The 16,403-nt window shown below is 45.3% G+C and overlaps 1 protein-coding gene across 1 annotated transcript in view; it reads left to right on the top strand.

The window, feature by feature from the left end:
• The window catches only part of efnb3b (ephrin-B3b), a 71,862-nt gene that overhangs the window by 36,759 nt on the left and 18,700 nt on the right, over window positions 1–16,403 (top strand). The gene's annotated exons all lie outside the window — the stretch shown is intronic.

Below are 16,403 nucleotides of genomic sequence, written 5' to 3'. Positions count from 1 at the left end.
GGCACATATGCGACTTGTGTGCACTGCAAAAAATCCTAAGCTTGGTAAGTCTTTTTTTTTTTTTTTGTGTCCTGACTCATCGACCTTACTGCAGGATACTTACAGGCAAATTATCTTACTGCACGGTTAGATGATTTCACTAATTTCAGACCATGTGCCTCGTTTCAGTTGAAAAATAGTCACATTTATTGAAACTAGCCAACTGATCTGCCAGTGCAGTGACATAATTTGACTAAAAATAAGCTTTATATGTCAGGATACAAGATAAAATTACTTTTACTTTTCATTTTTTGCAGTGTGTCCCTTCCTTTGTCCATTTTGTGTGGGATTTAGTGTTCAGTGAAGTGTGATTGCATGTGTGTTTCGGTGTCATTGTGTAAGTGTGTGTGTGTGTGTGTGTGTGTGTGTGTGTGTCTATCACTGCTGTGTCTCTGTCCTGCCTGGCAGCTCAGCTGGCCCCGGGCCTGTTTATTGTTACTGCCAGCCTTGCAGTGACCGCGAATGGCAAAGCACAGTTTGTTTTGGTTTATTCAGGAGGTTTGTTTGGAGTTAGGTTGTGTGAAGACCTGATGAGGTCATCAAGGCGAACCGGGCCAAGCGTCGGTATCGCACGGAACAATCTGGAAGTAAAGGTCGTGTCAGCCGAAACCTGGGGGTTGTTTTTAAATACAGCCAGGGAGCCGAGAGCCTTCGACACTCACACGCACAATTGGGATAATGCACACTTTTCGTACACGCAAAACACACACACGCTCGCCTGCATGCATACACACACCCACGAGCTTCCAATACAAACACCGGCACTGTAAAAACACCCCAGGAGTGAGAGAGAGAGCAACATAGAGAGAGAGAGAGAGAGAGAGAGAGACCCTGTTTGATTCCCACAGCTCTCCTCCCACGCACCTGCAAGCTTTATTCACTCAGGTGTGCAAATGCTCTTTTCACTTCTTTTCATCTGTGGGGGGAAAAAAAAGAAGAAAAAAAAACAATGGAACGAGCAGAGCCAGGAGGAGGAAGTGGGGGAGTGAATGGAAAGACAGAGAGATGGAGATAGAGAGAGCGAGAGACAGAGAGATAGCGAGAGAGAGACAAAGGGAATAGAAGATCTCTCGAAGTCTGTGAAGCGAACTCGGTCCCTCATGCCTTTTTTGTGTTCTATATTTGTTCGCCGGTTTCAGGTGCGCTTGGTTTTTCCCTATCGCTCCTCGTACCCGGCGTGTTTGTGGAGAGAGGGGTGGGGCGCGGGGCATATTTCGCCTGCGCCCTGCAACATTATCAGCATACAAGTATTTCTCTCAGATTAGATATGGCGAGGTGGCTTAGCTCAGTAAGCCACCATGTACAGTATATGTGTGTGTGTGTGTGTGTGTGTGTGTGTGTGTGTGTGTGTGCACCTCAGGGCCCAATGAATACAGGAATTTTAGGGTTTGATGCTGATAACTAGGGAGGAAAATTAATGCTATCCGATACCTGCTGCTGATTACGTGAATGACAGATGCTGAACAACAGAGCCTGAACAGCTCTTTCAAATGTGTAACTGAGATCAGCGGGCTACATTAAAGATCACCTGATAGCTAAAATCAACTGTTAGCTCACATAAATTCAATTTATCAGCATGTAAATACACTCATATATTGAGTTATTCTCTATTTTTGGTCAGTGTTAAGAGTATAAATGTGAAATAATGCCAATACGCCAGTGTTTGCTTCAAATGTGCTGTGTGTTATGGTGGATATTTATCAGTGGAAAACATACAACATCTCTCTGTGAAATGCCAAGATCTTTCAGTTATATTGGTGCATCTTCCTCATATTGAGTTGCAGCCACTTTTGCACAATCCACATCTCAGTTGTCTCAAAGCTTCACAATCCTTCTCTAACTCCTCTGCTTCTCTTTATCTACTGTACATCTCCTCCTTTGTGATTGGTAGAGATTTAATAATGGGAATCAATGAGGGACAATGGCTTTTACCTGGATTCACTCCATCAGTGCCCTTCATGAAAAGTGTCCATGATATTTTGTTCATTCAGTGTATTTGCATGCGAGCGCGCTAGTTTGCATAGACCGAAGCGGTCTATCCAAGTGTTGCTCTCCACCACAGAACTTTGAGTTATAAATATCCGTAAGAAAATTTGGGGGTTGCCAGATCTAGCTGTTAATTATTTCTTAGACACAGTTCATAGTGTTTACAGCACAGAGGCCAAAAGTTCTTTAGGCCAAAACATAACATGAGTAATTGCCTATAGGTAAAAAACATGCTACTGCACATTGACAATTTAGAAATGTAACATAGCAGGCATCACCATGGTATTTTGTTAATATGACAAGCAATCAGCAAGTTATTTTAACATCAGTCTAAAATAGCATCGCAATAGAGCAAACAGAATATGTCCCCACTCTCTGAACACTCTGGAGGGCCGAAAAGAGTTCAGCAGAGGGCCAGATTTTGGCCCCACAGGCTCTATTTTGGGCATCGCCGTTCTCCAGTCCCACCTGGCAACCGGAGTGTCCACAGATAGAAACACCTTTATCTCCTCACACAGACCAGACTGATCGATTGACAGCTCCAGCCCGATCAATGAGGGGCTGCAGCACAAGGTCACGCACGCACACACACACACACACACACACATTTGAAGAGGGAGACTTGGCGAGGTGAAGAGACAGCGGAGTAGCTGATTGTAGGGAGCGCTTGGGGCTGATAACTTATTGATACCTTCAGCGGATAGCATGCCGATAATGCACACTGAGCCCAGGAAGACATGCAGTTAATGAAGAATTGTCCTCCGTCTCTCAGCAGCGCTTCTGTGTACTTAATGAGGCTGTGTGATAATTAATAACTCTTAATCTTACTGTTCATTTGGAGCAACATATCCAGCCTGCGCGTGCTAACCGGCTCTATAGGGAGGATAGCGTGCATGTTGAGCAGTGTGTGTGTGTGTGTGAGAGAGTGTGTGTGAATGTGTGTACGTTTGGCCATGTTACGTGCATGTGTGTGTGTGTGTGTGAGGCCACCGATGTATGCACAAGCGTTTGCCTCGGGGAAATCTTTTTCTAATTAACCTATAGCTTAGCATGATTTAATTCATTCACTGTGGACCAAGCACACACTGATAGGACACAGAGAGAGGGAGAGAGAGAGAGAGAGAGAGAGAGAGAGAAAGAAAGAAAGAAAGAGAGAGAATCCATAGAAAATGCTGCTAAAGAACAATTTCTTTAAATTTGTGTTATCCTCATCTACAAGCAGTATCATTCATAATTTCAAGACAAAGTAATATAATATATAATATAATGTTTGTGTCTTGGAGTCTAAATGTGTTTTTTATCCCATCAGACAAGTTAATCTATCAAGTAATCCAAAAACGTAATTTATTTTTTAAAAACGTTTCCAATGTGATTACTGTGTTTTTACAGTAACTAATGAATTATAGCTACCACTGTTTTGTAATCAGATTACTTGAATCTCATTATATGTAATCCTTCACTTCCGAACCCCGGGGGAGAGCGATATACAGAGGGAGAGGGAGAGGAAATTGATTAGTTCTACTCATTGATTATTGTTTTCATTCACTGCAAGAGGTCAAAAGTTTATGTAAACCTTCTTATATTTCTCACATTCTCCGACCTTTTTACTCTCTCTCTCTCTCTCTCTCTCTCTCTCTCTCCCTCTCTCTCTCTCTCTCTCTCTCTCTCTCTCTCCCTCTCCCTCTCTGTCTCTCCACTCTAGTTTCTCTCCCTATTTTTCTTTTCACCATTCAAATCTACAGGCACAGTACATCAACCCGAACCGCAGATCAAGCCTTTCACTGCTTTTAATGAATCCTTTGAAAGCAGGCGCCAGGGCCTTGTGTAACACACACCCCTCACACACACACACACATACACACACAATCAGAGTGCGGTCTTGATGACGTGAGTCTTTATAGCGAGAGCTGCGGGATGAAACCATCTCCCATGCAGCTGATCTGGATTCAGTCTGGCAGCTTAGCGGAAGGCTTACACACAAGAAGAAAAGAAGGGCTGACTGCTTCATTAAAACTGATCCGGTGTCAGCTGGTTAGGTCAAGCAGACCCTCAAAGATCAGATGGTTCCTATTGATCCACAGTTGAAGGGGCAGTCTGCGTCATATTTTCATATTCACTCACCACGCATCAATAACTTGTTAAACAAAGTTGCAGACAATTACAGGAGAAGGGAGGGCAAGGGATCAGTGGGAAAATATGTAGAGCCTCTGATATCCAAGATAAAAGTGAGTTATTTATATAGTGTAGCTCTGCAGATGGGTCCTCACATGTGCCAGGACATAGACTTTTTTATATGTTTATTTAAGTGGGTGTAAAATGCAAATTGAGAAGACGTATACATGAGATTTGCCAGATGGCATATGAAAACTAGAACGCTCAGTATCTCCAAACTTCTGAACCAGTTTGACAAATGTCTGAGAGACAGAGGCATGAAAGAGAGGAGGTTTTGCAAATAATTCATGTTTGTTTTAAGCTGCGTGGAGTGTCGGACGGGTGGGGTTTACTGCTCTGGGACAATTCAGATAGCATCCAGTAAATTGTCTAATCACTGAAACGTATACTCTTGATTTTCACATACTTTCCTGTAATCGTCTGATCTTTCCGGGGCTCAGTGTAGCGTCCCGTGTGGTAAGCACCGCCCATCTGGTGCTAAAGTGGGCCGAAACAAATCATTAAAAGTATTTGTGAATCCCGTTTGACCCGAGGCTGGCTAGGCAGTCAAGCTGATGTCTTTTTCCCTCGGAGATTGAGTGATGGAAGTGAAGGCTGGTGGGACAGAGAGAGGATGAGACAGAGAGGGAGGAGGAAAATGGAGAAAGATGGAGAAAGAGGAATAGGGGGAGGATGAAAGATGACATAGGAAAGAGAGAGAGAGAGAGAGAGAGAGAGAGAGAGAGGGGTCAGTTTGTCATGATGTGTGTGGTTGATGTGAATGGGATGTGAGTGTCAGTTGACACACAGACACGGCTTCTCGTCTACCGGGTGACACTGAAACACTGCGGTCACTTTCAATCACCGCTGCTGCTGTCAGGGGAATGGCACACACGCACACACACACACATGCACACACACAAATGAATGAATGCAGACACACACGCTCACATACATGTTTGAACACAGAGAACACAGACATGATCCCAACTGGCACACGCACCAGTGAATGATTGCAGGCTCACACATGCTTACAGGCAACATATATATGATCTCATTTCTCCACATATGTGAGTGATCGCTCTCGTTCTCACACACACACACACACACACACACACACATACACACACACTCAATCAGCACTCTTCCTTGGTGCACGCACTAACATATGCATGCTCACATAGCCATACACAGGGGCATTCTCACAAATATATGCACTCACACACGTATTGGCGTACAAGCAGCCTTGTGGTTGTACACACACACACACACACACACACACACACACGGTCTCAAAATAGCTCAAGCTTCACACACACACCTACACACACACACACACACACACACACTCAGAGTTTGGTCTGTTGTGTGGTGGTATAAGGGGCAGTAGCAGTGGGATTGCAGTGTTGTTGTTGCTGCATACTGAGACAGATGGTATGATGTCACTTGGGTTAGTGTGTGTGTGTGTGTGTGTGTGGTGCAGATATCTGCAGGTATGGCGTTGTGTGTGTGTCCATCTATGACCATTTGTGTTGGCTTAAATTGTGCATGTGTGCAACTGTCTGTGTGTGTGTGTGTGTGTGTCTGTGTGTGAGTGTGTATGAATGGCTCCCAGTGGTGTGTTTAGGGAGTAGGGCCCCCGGGGCTTTGCGGAGAGCCTGGTGCTGCCGTTGCACAATGGCAGAGATAAACAACCCCCACTAATATGAATAATAGAAGAGCTGACTGGAGCCTTTACACGCAGAGAAGTAACTCTCTGTGTTTGTGCGTGTTTGGGCGTGTGTGTGTGCGTGCGCGCGTGTGTGTGTGTTTTGGGGATAAGTTTATGAGTTTTGGAGAAAGTTAATGGTGTGTTTGTGCATATGGGTGTGTTTGCAAAGAGCCTGCCTGAGTATGGTAGTCATTTGCATACCACGGCATCTCGCATCTCCTCTCTGCAAACTTTATTTTCTCTCTCTTTGACTCACTATTGTTTTTCTCTGCATTGTGCCTCGCTCTCTCTCTCTCCCTCTGTTTGTCTTTCTCCTCTATCCATCTGTCTCTTTTCCTCTGCGTTTTTTGTCTCTGTCTTTATTCTGGTCTCTGTGTATGCGTGTGTGTGTATGTGTGTGTGTGTGTATATATGTTCTTGCATCTGTGTGTAACCCTTTCGGTCTTTGTTGGTTGGTTGGTTTTTGCCTGTTTTGTGTGTTTGTGTCTCTGTGTGCAACTTGTTGGGTCTCCTGTGTGTGTGTGTGGTTGTGTCTGGATGTGTGTGGGGGGGCGTGTGTGTGTGTGTGTGTGTGTGGTCTAATTGTCGGACAGCGCGGTGCCAGCGCAGTGCGTGCAGACAGCAGTGTCGAAGTGTTCAATAATGCAGAGGTAGTCACTGGTTTATTTAGCAGGGTTAAGCTGAAATAAACGACACAGAATTCAGCACAGAATCCAGATGGGAGGAAGGGAGGGAGGACAGAGGGAGGAGAAAGTGAGAAATTCAGACATGAAGAGAGAGAGAGAGACGTGGAAAGACAGCGAAACAGAGGGCGAGAGAGAGAGAGAGAGGGAGAAAAGACAATGGAGGAGAGGAAGCGGAAGGAAACGCTGCACTGCAGCCTAAATGAGCTGCACTCCTCCGCCACTCTGCGTTAGTTTATGATTCCCCGTGTGCGTACGTGCGTGGCTGCGTGTGTGTGTGTGTGTGTGTGCGCACGCACAAGTTTGTTTGTGACTGCAGTGAGCAAGGGGTGGGGAAGGGATGGAGGGATGTAGGGAGGGATAGATGGGGAGGAGCCGGGTCGAAGAGGTGGGGGAGCCAGGGACTCGGAGAAATCTATATCTGCTGAATATTTGAGGAAGTTTAAGCCCTGCGATTCGAGTCTCCCGCCAGGCGCTGAGGCAACCACAGTCAACGGGGAGCAGATAGGAGTAAATACGAGGCAAGGAGAGAGGGAAGAGGGATGGGAGGAGTGGGGGGGTGAAGGAGGAGGGAAGCAGTGTGAACTCTATCAGGCGTTCTTGAGTGTTTTCATGTCACGCACCCCCAAATAGACACACTTTACGCCACCAGCCCCCATTTGAGTTTGTCCCAGGGACCCATATGGGAAGATTTGAGTTGTTGTTGATTCAGTATTGAGTTGTACAGCTGTACATGAGCAGAGAATAGCAGTGAGAGTGAAACCTATGCTTACAACAGTCGTTCTTATACATTCTCCAACTGCAAGTAAATTCAATTACAGTGGAATGAAACTGTTCCTCATTTTGCCAGAGACCCCCTGACGGACCCCCGCTTCCAGAACCACTGAAGTGGATTATTGGATGGAGGACTAATATCATATTCATATTGATGCAGTTCAGAATTAGAATCAGAGACACTTTATTGATCTAGTATAGTAAATGTGCAGGCATTGGTCTTATATCATATATCAACACCTTTAATGCTGGCACATAATACAAGAACAGGTCCAGAACAGCCTAACTAACCTGTGTATTTTATGATATTGTTGTCTTATACTATTGTATATATATGTATATTTTTCATGTGGATGTTGTTTAATGCATATGATCAAACACATTTCTCCTCTATGGATAATAAAGTTTACCTGCACCTCTATAGATAGATGCTAGAAAGTAGAAAATGCATATCACTACATATATACATTCAACAACTCTGCACATTCAATCAGAAGGATATATTAGATATTAAAGGTATCATATAATTCTACTGTACTTTAACAACACAAATACACACACACACACACACACGCATACATGCATTTACAACCTTAATACCAGGCCAATTGACAAAATAAGTGTTTAAATTGATCAAGGCAGAGATGCATCTGACATACAGTTTCAGTTAATATATAGAGATTTTTTTCTTGTGCACATCACTGCAAAGCCACTGTCAACATGCAACATATGCTGACACCAATATTGCTTTTTGCTATGAGAGAGGCCAAGGCATTTCTGTTAAAGAGAAATAGGAGAGAAGATGGGGACGGGGATGAGCTGATGTAAAGTGACACTGGGAGAGAGCGAGGGATATTTTGGCAAGAAAAGAGAGAGGGAGGGAGAGAAAGAAAGGGAGAGGAAGAGGGAAAAAGATGAAAAAAAGATGTGTGCTGAGTGTGAGTAAGAGAAAGTGACAGATCGCCTGGCCGATTTAGGTCAGCAGCCAGAGCCGTGCTACTGTCTGTGAGATTGGCTCTGTGTGTGTGTGTGTGTGTGTGTTTGTGTGTGCTTGCATGAGTGAGTGTGTGATGTTGTGTTTGAGTGTGTGAGTGTGTGTGTGTGTGAGGGCAGGGGGTGCATTTGTGGGTGTTTGTGTGCACTTGCGTGAGTGCCATGTTTGTGTGTTTGTGTGGGATTTTGTGAAGGCTGTGTGTGTGTGTGTGTGTGTGTGTGTGTGTGTGTGTGTGTGTGTGTGTGTGTGTGTGTGTGTGTGTTTGATGGTGGGGGGTGGGGTGATTGCGTGAGTGAGTGTGAATGCGTCTCTCCTGTTAAAGGTCAGACAAGAAGAATCCCTCCCTAATTGGATTGGGCCTGGTTAACATTGTATGATTCATTTAACCTTCCTACACTGTCTCTCTGTCTCACACACACACACACACACACATACACACACACACACACACACACACACACATAAACTTTTCTCGCTCCCCATCGCAGCTTGACAGACAAAGGCGTCATTGTGCCACTGCCTTCTGCCGAGGAACCTTTTGCAGAAAGATGTGTTTCCCGGCAATCAGACATGGGGGAGTTTAAAACGAGCGCACCTCTCGGCTGACCTCTGCCATGGGTAGAATGCATTAGCCTGCTAATATAGCTTTGATTTAGTGTCTAGGTTCACGCAAACATGACCCCTGATCAACATAATGAACACATTCACACGGACAGACGCGTAGCTGCGCACACACACACACAGCAATGGTGTGTGTGTGTGGAAAGTGTGTGAAAAGTGGACAGACCCTGTGTGTAAACTACACTCATTTATAAATCATCACTCAGAAAGCCAGCGCTGGTGTTGTTTTTGGGGAAAGCTTGTCTGTAAGTAGACAGGCGTGATCTTTGCCATGTGTGAGGAGAGAGATTATAGTGTTGGAGAAGGATTGGAGCCGGCAGCTGTTCACCAGAGGAAGAGAGAGAGAGAGAGGAAGAGGAGGAGGAGGAGGAAGAGAGAGAGAAAGGGTAAATTATAGGGAAACAGACATGCTAGGATAATTGGAGCAAGAGGGAGAAAGGGAAGCGGAGGAAGGGATGGAGTGGGCCGGGGCTGGTGAAAGAGGGATGTTTGCGGGCTGCGAGGAGGAAAGGAGTAGAAGAAGATGGTAGAAGATAGTAGAAGAAGACAGGCGTTGACACTCTGGCTGAACAGGAGGGCCCGCGGCTCAAAGACCCGAGGACAAACAATCAGCCACAAATCCTTTTTAACCAGCGTTTAAGCAGCCCTAATTACCCCCAAAAACTGCACAAAGAACATCATTATCACTGAGTGTGTCTGTGTGTGTGCGCTATTCTGTGTGTGTGTGTGTGTGTGTGTGTGTGTGTGTGTGCGCGCGTGCGTGTTCCACTTGTTTATTGAAGATAGAGTCATTAGCGGACTGGCTGTTTACTTGTTCTCAACTAATCAACATTGTTGCGAGATACTTTGGGTGCATTTCACAAATACAACAAGGCATTTTCGGCAGTTTTACCCCCTCCGCCTCCCACCGTCCTGCCCCAAATCCCTCCATCCTTTCCCCCCTTTTTCTCATTGGCTAGAGGATCTGTTTCTCGCTCTCTCTCTCTCTCTCTCTCCCTGGCTTCTTTTCCTCCAGGGTCAACCCAAGCCAAAAAGCTTAATTTGATGCATGTTGTCCGCATCGGCGAGCCAAGTTTTTGATAATCGTTGAGAATGCACAAAAACGCGAGAGCCAAAAAAGCCGGGCAGGGTAACGGGGGTGGAACTAATGGCCCTGATGTTGTCATCGTCCGTGTAAGTCTATGTGACGTGGCGGCGGGGGCCACAGACGGGGGGCCAGAGGGCGGATCGGGGCGCAAATCAGTGCGGGCCGGGGCTTGGCTTCTTGAATGACACTGGGAGCGCTGCGCCGGGCCGCGTGTAACCGATACAGCGGAGAGTTCCACCAGAGTGAATGAAGACGGCTTCAACTGCTCCCTGTAGTTCTAATATTAATCCTCTCTGCTCCCTTTGGGGGGTTTACAGTCCATATTAGTGCCACACATCTGCTGCTGCTGCTGTATGCGCTGATTATATATTGATGAGGAGGGGCGAGGGTGGGGTGGGGGTGGGATAATTGAATAGCCCCACCATGGAGGGGAGCGCTTGGTCTCGTTTCTCCACTTCAGCCCACCTCGAGTGGGTGGGGGAGGGTGGGGCTGGCTTGTCGGTTCTGTGTGTGTGTGTGTGAGTGTGTGTGTGTCTGTAATACCCTTTTGTCTGCCCATGCCCACCCCCAACACCAGCTCCAGATCCAGATCCAGGCCCTAACTGTGGCTCCAGCGCGCCTAACCACTGGTTTAATATATGCAATTAAGAAGCTAATTAGAGTAATTAATTCAGCCAGGGCCAAGGCCCAGCCTGGCCCCTATTCATGGCTTTGGAACTGCCATAATCCTCCTCCCTCCACACACACACACACATACTAATTGCACACAGAATAACACACACACTCACACACCCCTGTGCCCTCATTATGAGCGGGGTCTTTGTTGGCTGTGTGTGTGTGTGTGCGGTGCCAGAGAAGTCGGAGATGAAGAAAAGGGTGTAAATAAAGACAGAGAAAAAGTGAGGCAGTCAGTCTGGCATAATGAGTGAAAACAGTGGACTAATTCATTGGCACCTCCAGCCTCGCTCGGCTGCTCTCTTGGTGGCTCCGCGAGAGAAGAGGGCCCTGTTGCGGTAAACGGGCCAGTGGCTTCTTACCTCATCTCTAGCAACAGTTCCACTGTCATGGCCTCTGGAAGCCGGCCGCCTGGGAGGAAAGACGAGGTTTAATGGAGAATGGGCCGGCTTGTTTTATTGGTTTAACCTTTATTTATCCAGGTTTGTCCCTTTTGAAGATTTAGGATCTGGTTTTACAATGCTGACCTGGCCAGGAAAGCGCTATTACATTAAGCACCATTACATTATTGCTGTTACATTTCACATTATCTGAAGCTTTAATTAAAAGTAAAGTCCTGTATTTTTCTCTTTTTTTTTGACAATATAAAAAGGCTAACGGGGTAGTTTGCTAGTCTTTAGTGGTTCATATACACAGCATAAACCTTTTGATAGATTACATTTGGCCTGCCTCGCCGCAGCACAAAAAGCGACGAGTAAGTAATTCCAGGTTTGTTATTTTTGGAGTATGATTAGGAAATGCGTGATGAATTGAAGATTAGATGAGCGGGACAGATTTATGGCACTTGGAGCAGTCTGCTTTAAACGGATTACTGATTAAGTAATCGAAGATGTAATGGCAGCGCTCAGACAGAAGAAGGTCGCTCCACCCTCAAATATAAGACACAAAGTGACAGATTAGTCATAGTTTATTTAGGGCTCACGCGTTATACGAGACGCGAACACGTTTCTGCCTGTTTTTGTGGGATTTGTGCTACCTTTTTATCTCGAGTGCTCCTGTGGAAATGATATTTTTAGCTAAGCGCCCCTCATTGAAGACACTGTAGTTGAAGTGCACTCTTTTTGCTCCCCGAGTGCGAGCAGTGTTGGATTATGAGAGGTACACCACTCTTCTATCAATCCTTAAACCGGAGAATCAGTTCTTTTTATCTCGGGCTTTGTCAGTCAATCTGAGAGTGAGAAATGTCTCCCGTTTCCAATGTTTTGGCGTGGCTCTTGTGTTTTCCGCTTGGTTTAAGCATCAGGCCTTTAAAAGAGCTGCTAGCAGTCCTTGGAGGTAAGAGCAGTGGGCTGTGATCCTGTGGGAGCTGTGTGTGTATATATTTGTGTGTGTTTGTACTCAGAGAAGTGCTGTTCAGCGCTGCGTGTGAATGGCACATTTAAAATATGAATTAGACCGGGTTGTTTTTACACTGGGACCTCACACTTGACCCTGTTAAAAGTTTTACCCAGGTGGGAAACTCTCACTTTCCCTCCTCTGCGCCTCCGTCTCATTCTCTATTTCTGTCACTCTCCGCGTCTGTCGCTCTGTCTCCGGCTGGCTCTCTCTCTCTCTCTCTCTCTCTCTCTTTCTGTATTGTTCATTTATTACTCTCTGTGTCTCTTTGAGCTGCTCTCTCTCTCCTCCCTCGCATTCCTGCACCAAGTTCTAGACGGCGAGGAAAAAGCGAGTGGAGGAGGGATGAGAAAAGAGAGACACAGGGAAGTATTATGTTATGGTTCACCCTGCTTTCACATGCTATCGGATGTATGGGAAAAAACAGCTTTCCTGCTTGGAAATGTCACATGAATGACATTCAAAGGCAGATAATGAAGAAAGCTGAGTTATGACACAATGATAACCTTTAACCGCCTCAACATGGTGGGAAAATCAACAAAAAAAACCCTACTTTCTCACATACCTGACATGCTTTATCTCCTCATTGTTCTCATGAAGAAACTGCTAGCATTGTAGCAAGTGCTTTTTACAAGCAAGAAGCACTCAAATACACATCATCCTTTTCTAGACGTCCGTGTTTGTTCATCACTCGTCTTCCGGGTTTGATTTTCCGACAAAATAGCATGTGAATGCAGTTCTGTTGAGCAGCCGGCTTGGAAGTCCCGTATGTCGAACCGTCCCACCAGCACCCGAACGCAACATGATTGCGATTGGGCAGCAGGGTCTCCTAGTGTTGAGAGAGGCCATGTTCAACCAGAGGACCTTGAGCACGATACTGAATCCCTACCAGCAAGAGAAGAGAGAGTTTCCTCATAGGAATCAGTGAAGCATCACATCATTATTTACACATTTCGCTGATGATCCTCTCCTTACAGTGAGTGAGCAGGGAGGGGTTCAGTGGGTCCAGTGTCTTGCGTAAGGACACTTTGACAGGACACATGGATGCTGGTGGACACACATAGGCTGCTGCAGGGATCAAACCTGTGACCCTTCTGTTACGGGACAGTCTCTAACCAATAGGCCTCCCTGGGTTTTGAATGTATCGCTTATTTAAAGCAGAATGGGAAGTCCACAGTCCTTCAGTACTGGTTTTTCAGTGTTGGAAAGCAACTTATCTGTGAAAATAGATGGTTAGACGGTGAGATTGGATCAATCAGTAAAGTCAATAAAGTATCACATAGTAATGGTTTTCTGTATTTTTAGTATGAGTCACATTTACAGCTGGTATACCCGTGTTTTTTTTTTATCTACCTCTACATATTTTGGCGTTATGTACTTATGCTTTGGCAGTATAAGAGTGATCGTATCTTGCCAATAAATCTTGTTGAACTTGAAAATTAAGTTGGGAGAGGGAGAGAGAGAGAGAGGGAGAGAGAGAGAGAGAGAGATGTAAGCTGGCAGATGAAATAAACTCTAAGTCAAACAGACAAGAATGCAAACAAACCTCAGGACAGCACCTAGAGAAACATTTTACTAATGAGCGTGTCCCTCAGTCAACCTAACACACACACACACACACACACACACACACACACACACACACACACACACACAGGTTTTTCCAGTCTCACTTGCACCAGACACCCGTAGATGATTTCACTTAAGCAAACTAGACCGGGAGATCAGACGGTAAACACACATTCGGGGAGGAGATGCAGACAAGGCAGAAACACACACACTCACATGCATCAAAAGTAAGACAGGCTCATGACAGGCAAACACGCTTTAAGACACACACACACACGCACACATATATACACACACGCGCACACACTTCAGAAATTAAGACAGACTGACGCATACAGAGCACAAACACACCCAGGTTTCTGAAAAGCATAGACAGGCGCACACACACACACACATACACACATACACACACACACAGGGTAAAATAGAGACAGACTGGCATACAGCTAAGCACACAGCTTCTAGCAGGCTGCCTTAATCACAGAGGAGCTAAACAAACAGATCTGTCATCACTCTCTTCCTCTCTCTCACTCAGTTTCACACATGTAGACGTGTACACGCACACACACACGCACACACACACACACACACACACACACACACATCCCCCCATATAATTGCCCTATGCCTTCTGCTGTCCATCATTTTACCCTTCATATCTCACCCTTCTCCTTCTTTCCACTCCGCCCTCTCTCTCTCTCTCAATCTCTCTCTCTCTCTCTCTCTCTCTCTCTCTCTCTCTCTCTCTCTCTCTCTCTCTCTCTTTTGCTCTCACTTGCTCTCTCTCTCTCCGATCGCTCCCTCGAGCAGTGTGCAGGCACAGATGTCAAGATGTATTATTTCGGCTGGCTGGCTCCCATGTTCTGTGTGTGTGTGTGTGTGTGTGTGTGTGTGTGCGTTTCTCTCGCTTTCCTCTTTTGGAAACAAGAGTGATGGTGGGGGGTGGTGAGGAAGAGGACGGGGTTGTACTGTTAAAGATGAGGAAAAAAACATCTAAATGCCAGCACACAGGCACATATACTGCAGGCCTATGCATACAGAGAACACACACACACACACACACACACACACACACACACACACACATACACACTCACCCAAGCATGATTCAGTACTCAAGTATTACAGTCATGGTTCAAGGACATTTAAGGCAAACATACACACACACTCCTGCATTGTACTGTTTCTCTGTTGATCCATTAGCAAGACCTCCATGCTAGTCAGGATTGTGTTATAGTCGAGTCTTGGCTGGTGCATTTAAACACTAAAACTGTGCCAGGTTTAAAGTGCTTCTGTGTGTGTGTGTGTGTGTGTGTGTGTGTGTGTGTATGTGTGTGTGTGTGTGTGCCCGTTGTCCATATGACATAGTCGTTGGTTGAGAAAATGGCATGCAGCGGGAGAAGGCAAGTGGGAAGAGATGAGAAAGAGAGAAGACAGAGTGTTTTCTATGTCTCTAGTGTTTCTTAAACTGTGGGTTGGAGGCCCAGAATGGACCGCAGGCGTCCTTCTTGTGGTCCCCCGACATGAAAGGAGTAGTAGTGTATCCCACAGTGACACTAAATTTAACCAGCTTGGGTCATGGGCTGAAAAATGTAGAATGTCTGATCTATGTGAAGAAAAGAGAGAGGATGTATGAAGTACAGAAAGGAGGAGATGACTACTATCACTAATACAGTACTACTGCTACTACTATTATTATTATAAGTACTATAACTACTACTACTACTACTGTTACTGCTATCATTAATATTGCTATTACTATTACTAATACTACTGCTGCTACTACTATTATTATTAGCACTACTATTACTGCTACTACTACTACTACTACTACTACTACTACTGCTATTACTATTGTTATTACTACTACTACTGCTGCTATTATTACTACTACTACTACGATTACTACCACATTTACTACTAATACTAATATGACTACCACCACTACTTGTGCTACTGCTACAGTACTGCTAGTAGTACTACAACTACTGCTGATAAGAGAGGGGGATAATAATGATAACAATAATACACAAATGACTAGATTTGCATAGCACATTTCTTAATAAAGTTACAAAGTACTGTATAAGACAAGGAACGAACCAATCAGAAAGGGTGAGAGAGGGGTATTGAAGTGTGTGTATGTGGAGCGGGTTGCTCACTAGGAGATGGGGGACACATGCACGTGTGTGTGTGTCCATCTGTGTTACATGGTGGGTCTCAAAGATGCACACACACACTCACACAAAAGTGTGATTGTGTTGGCTTGTATGTGCGCATGCCTCTTTGAGACCCATCTATCACACACACACACACACACGCACGTGCACCGACATGGTCCCAGTGGCTGGTGGTTTTTGTTCTTTCTGAGCTCTCATAGAGTTCATTAAAAGCCTTAATTAGACTGACAGTTATGTGTAATTACAGTCTTTAAGATGTACAGCGCCTCTGCCGCTCTGCAGGCCCACTCGCTCACTGCCTCCTTCCAAAAGTCACCCTCTTAAGGGAAAAACATTGTGTGTGTGTGTGTGTGTGTGTGTGTGTGTGTGTGTGTGTGTATGTGTGTATTTAGGAGAACTAAACTTGTTATAAGTTCTGAGTCTTTGACATTTGCCATTAATATCACCCAGAAAGGAGTGACATTTAAGAGGCCCTTTCCTCCAACAACTCCTGCCTCCCATGGATTCTGCCTCTTCCCTTCTTTCTCTCTCTTTTTCACCC

The sequence above is a fragment of the Centroberyx gerrardi genome, chromosome 23 (genome assembly GCF_048128805.1).
Source record: "Centroberyx gerrardi isolate f3 chromosome 23, fCenGer3.hap1.cur.20231027, whole genome shotgun sequence".
NCBI lineage: Eukaryota > Metazoa > Chordata > Actinopteri > Beryciformes > Berycidae > Centroberyx > Centroberyx gerrardi.
The sequence above is the reverse complement of the archived record's forward strand: the minus strand, read 5'-3'. Positions and strand labels throughout refer to the sequence as shown.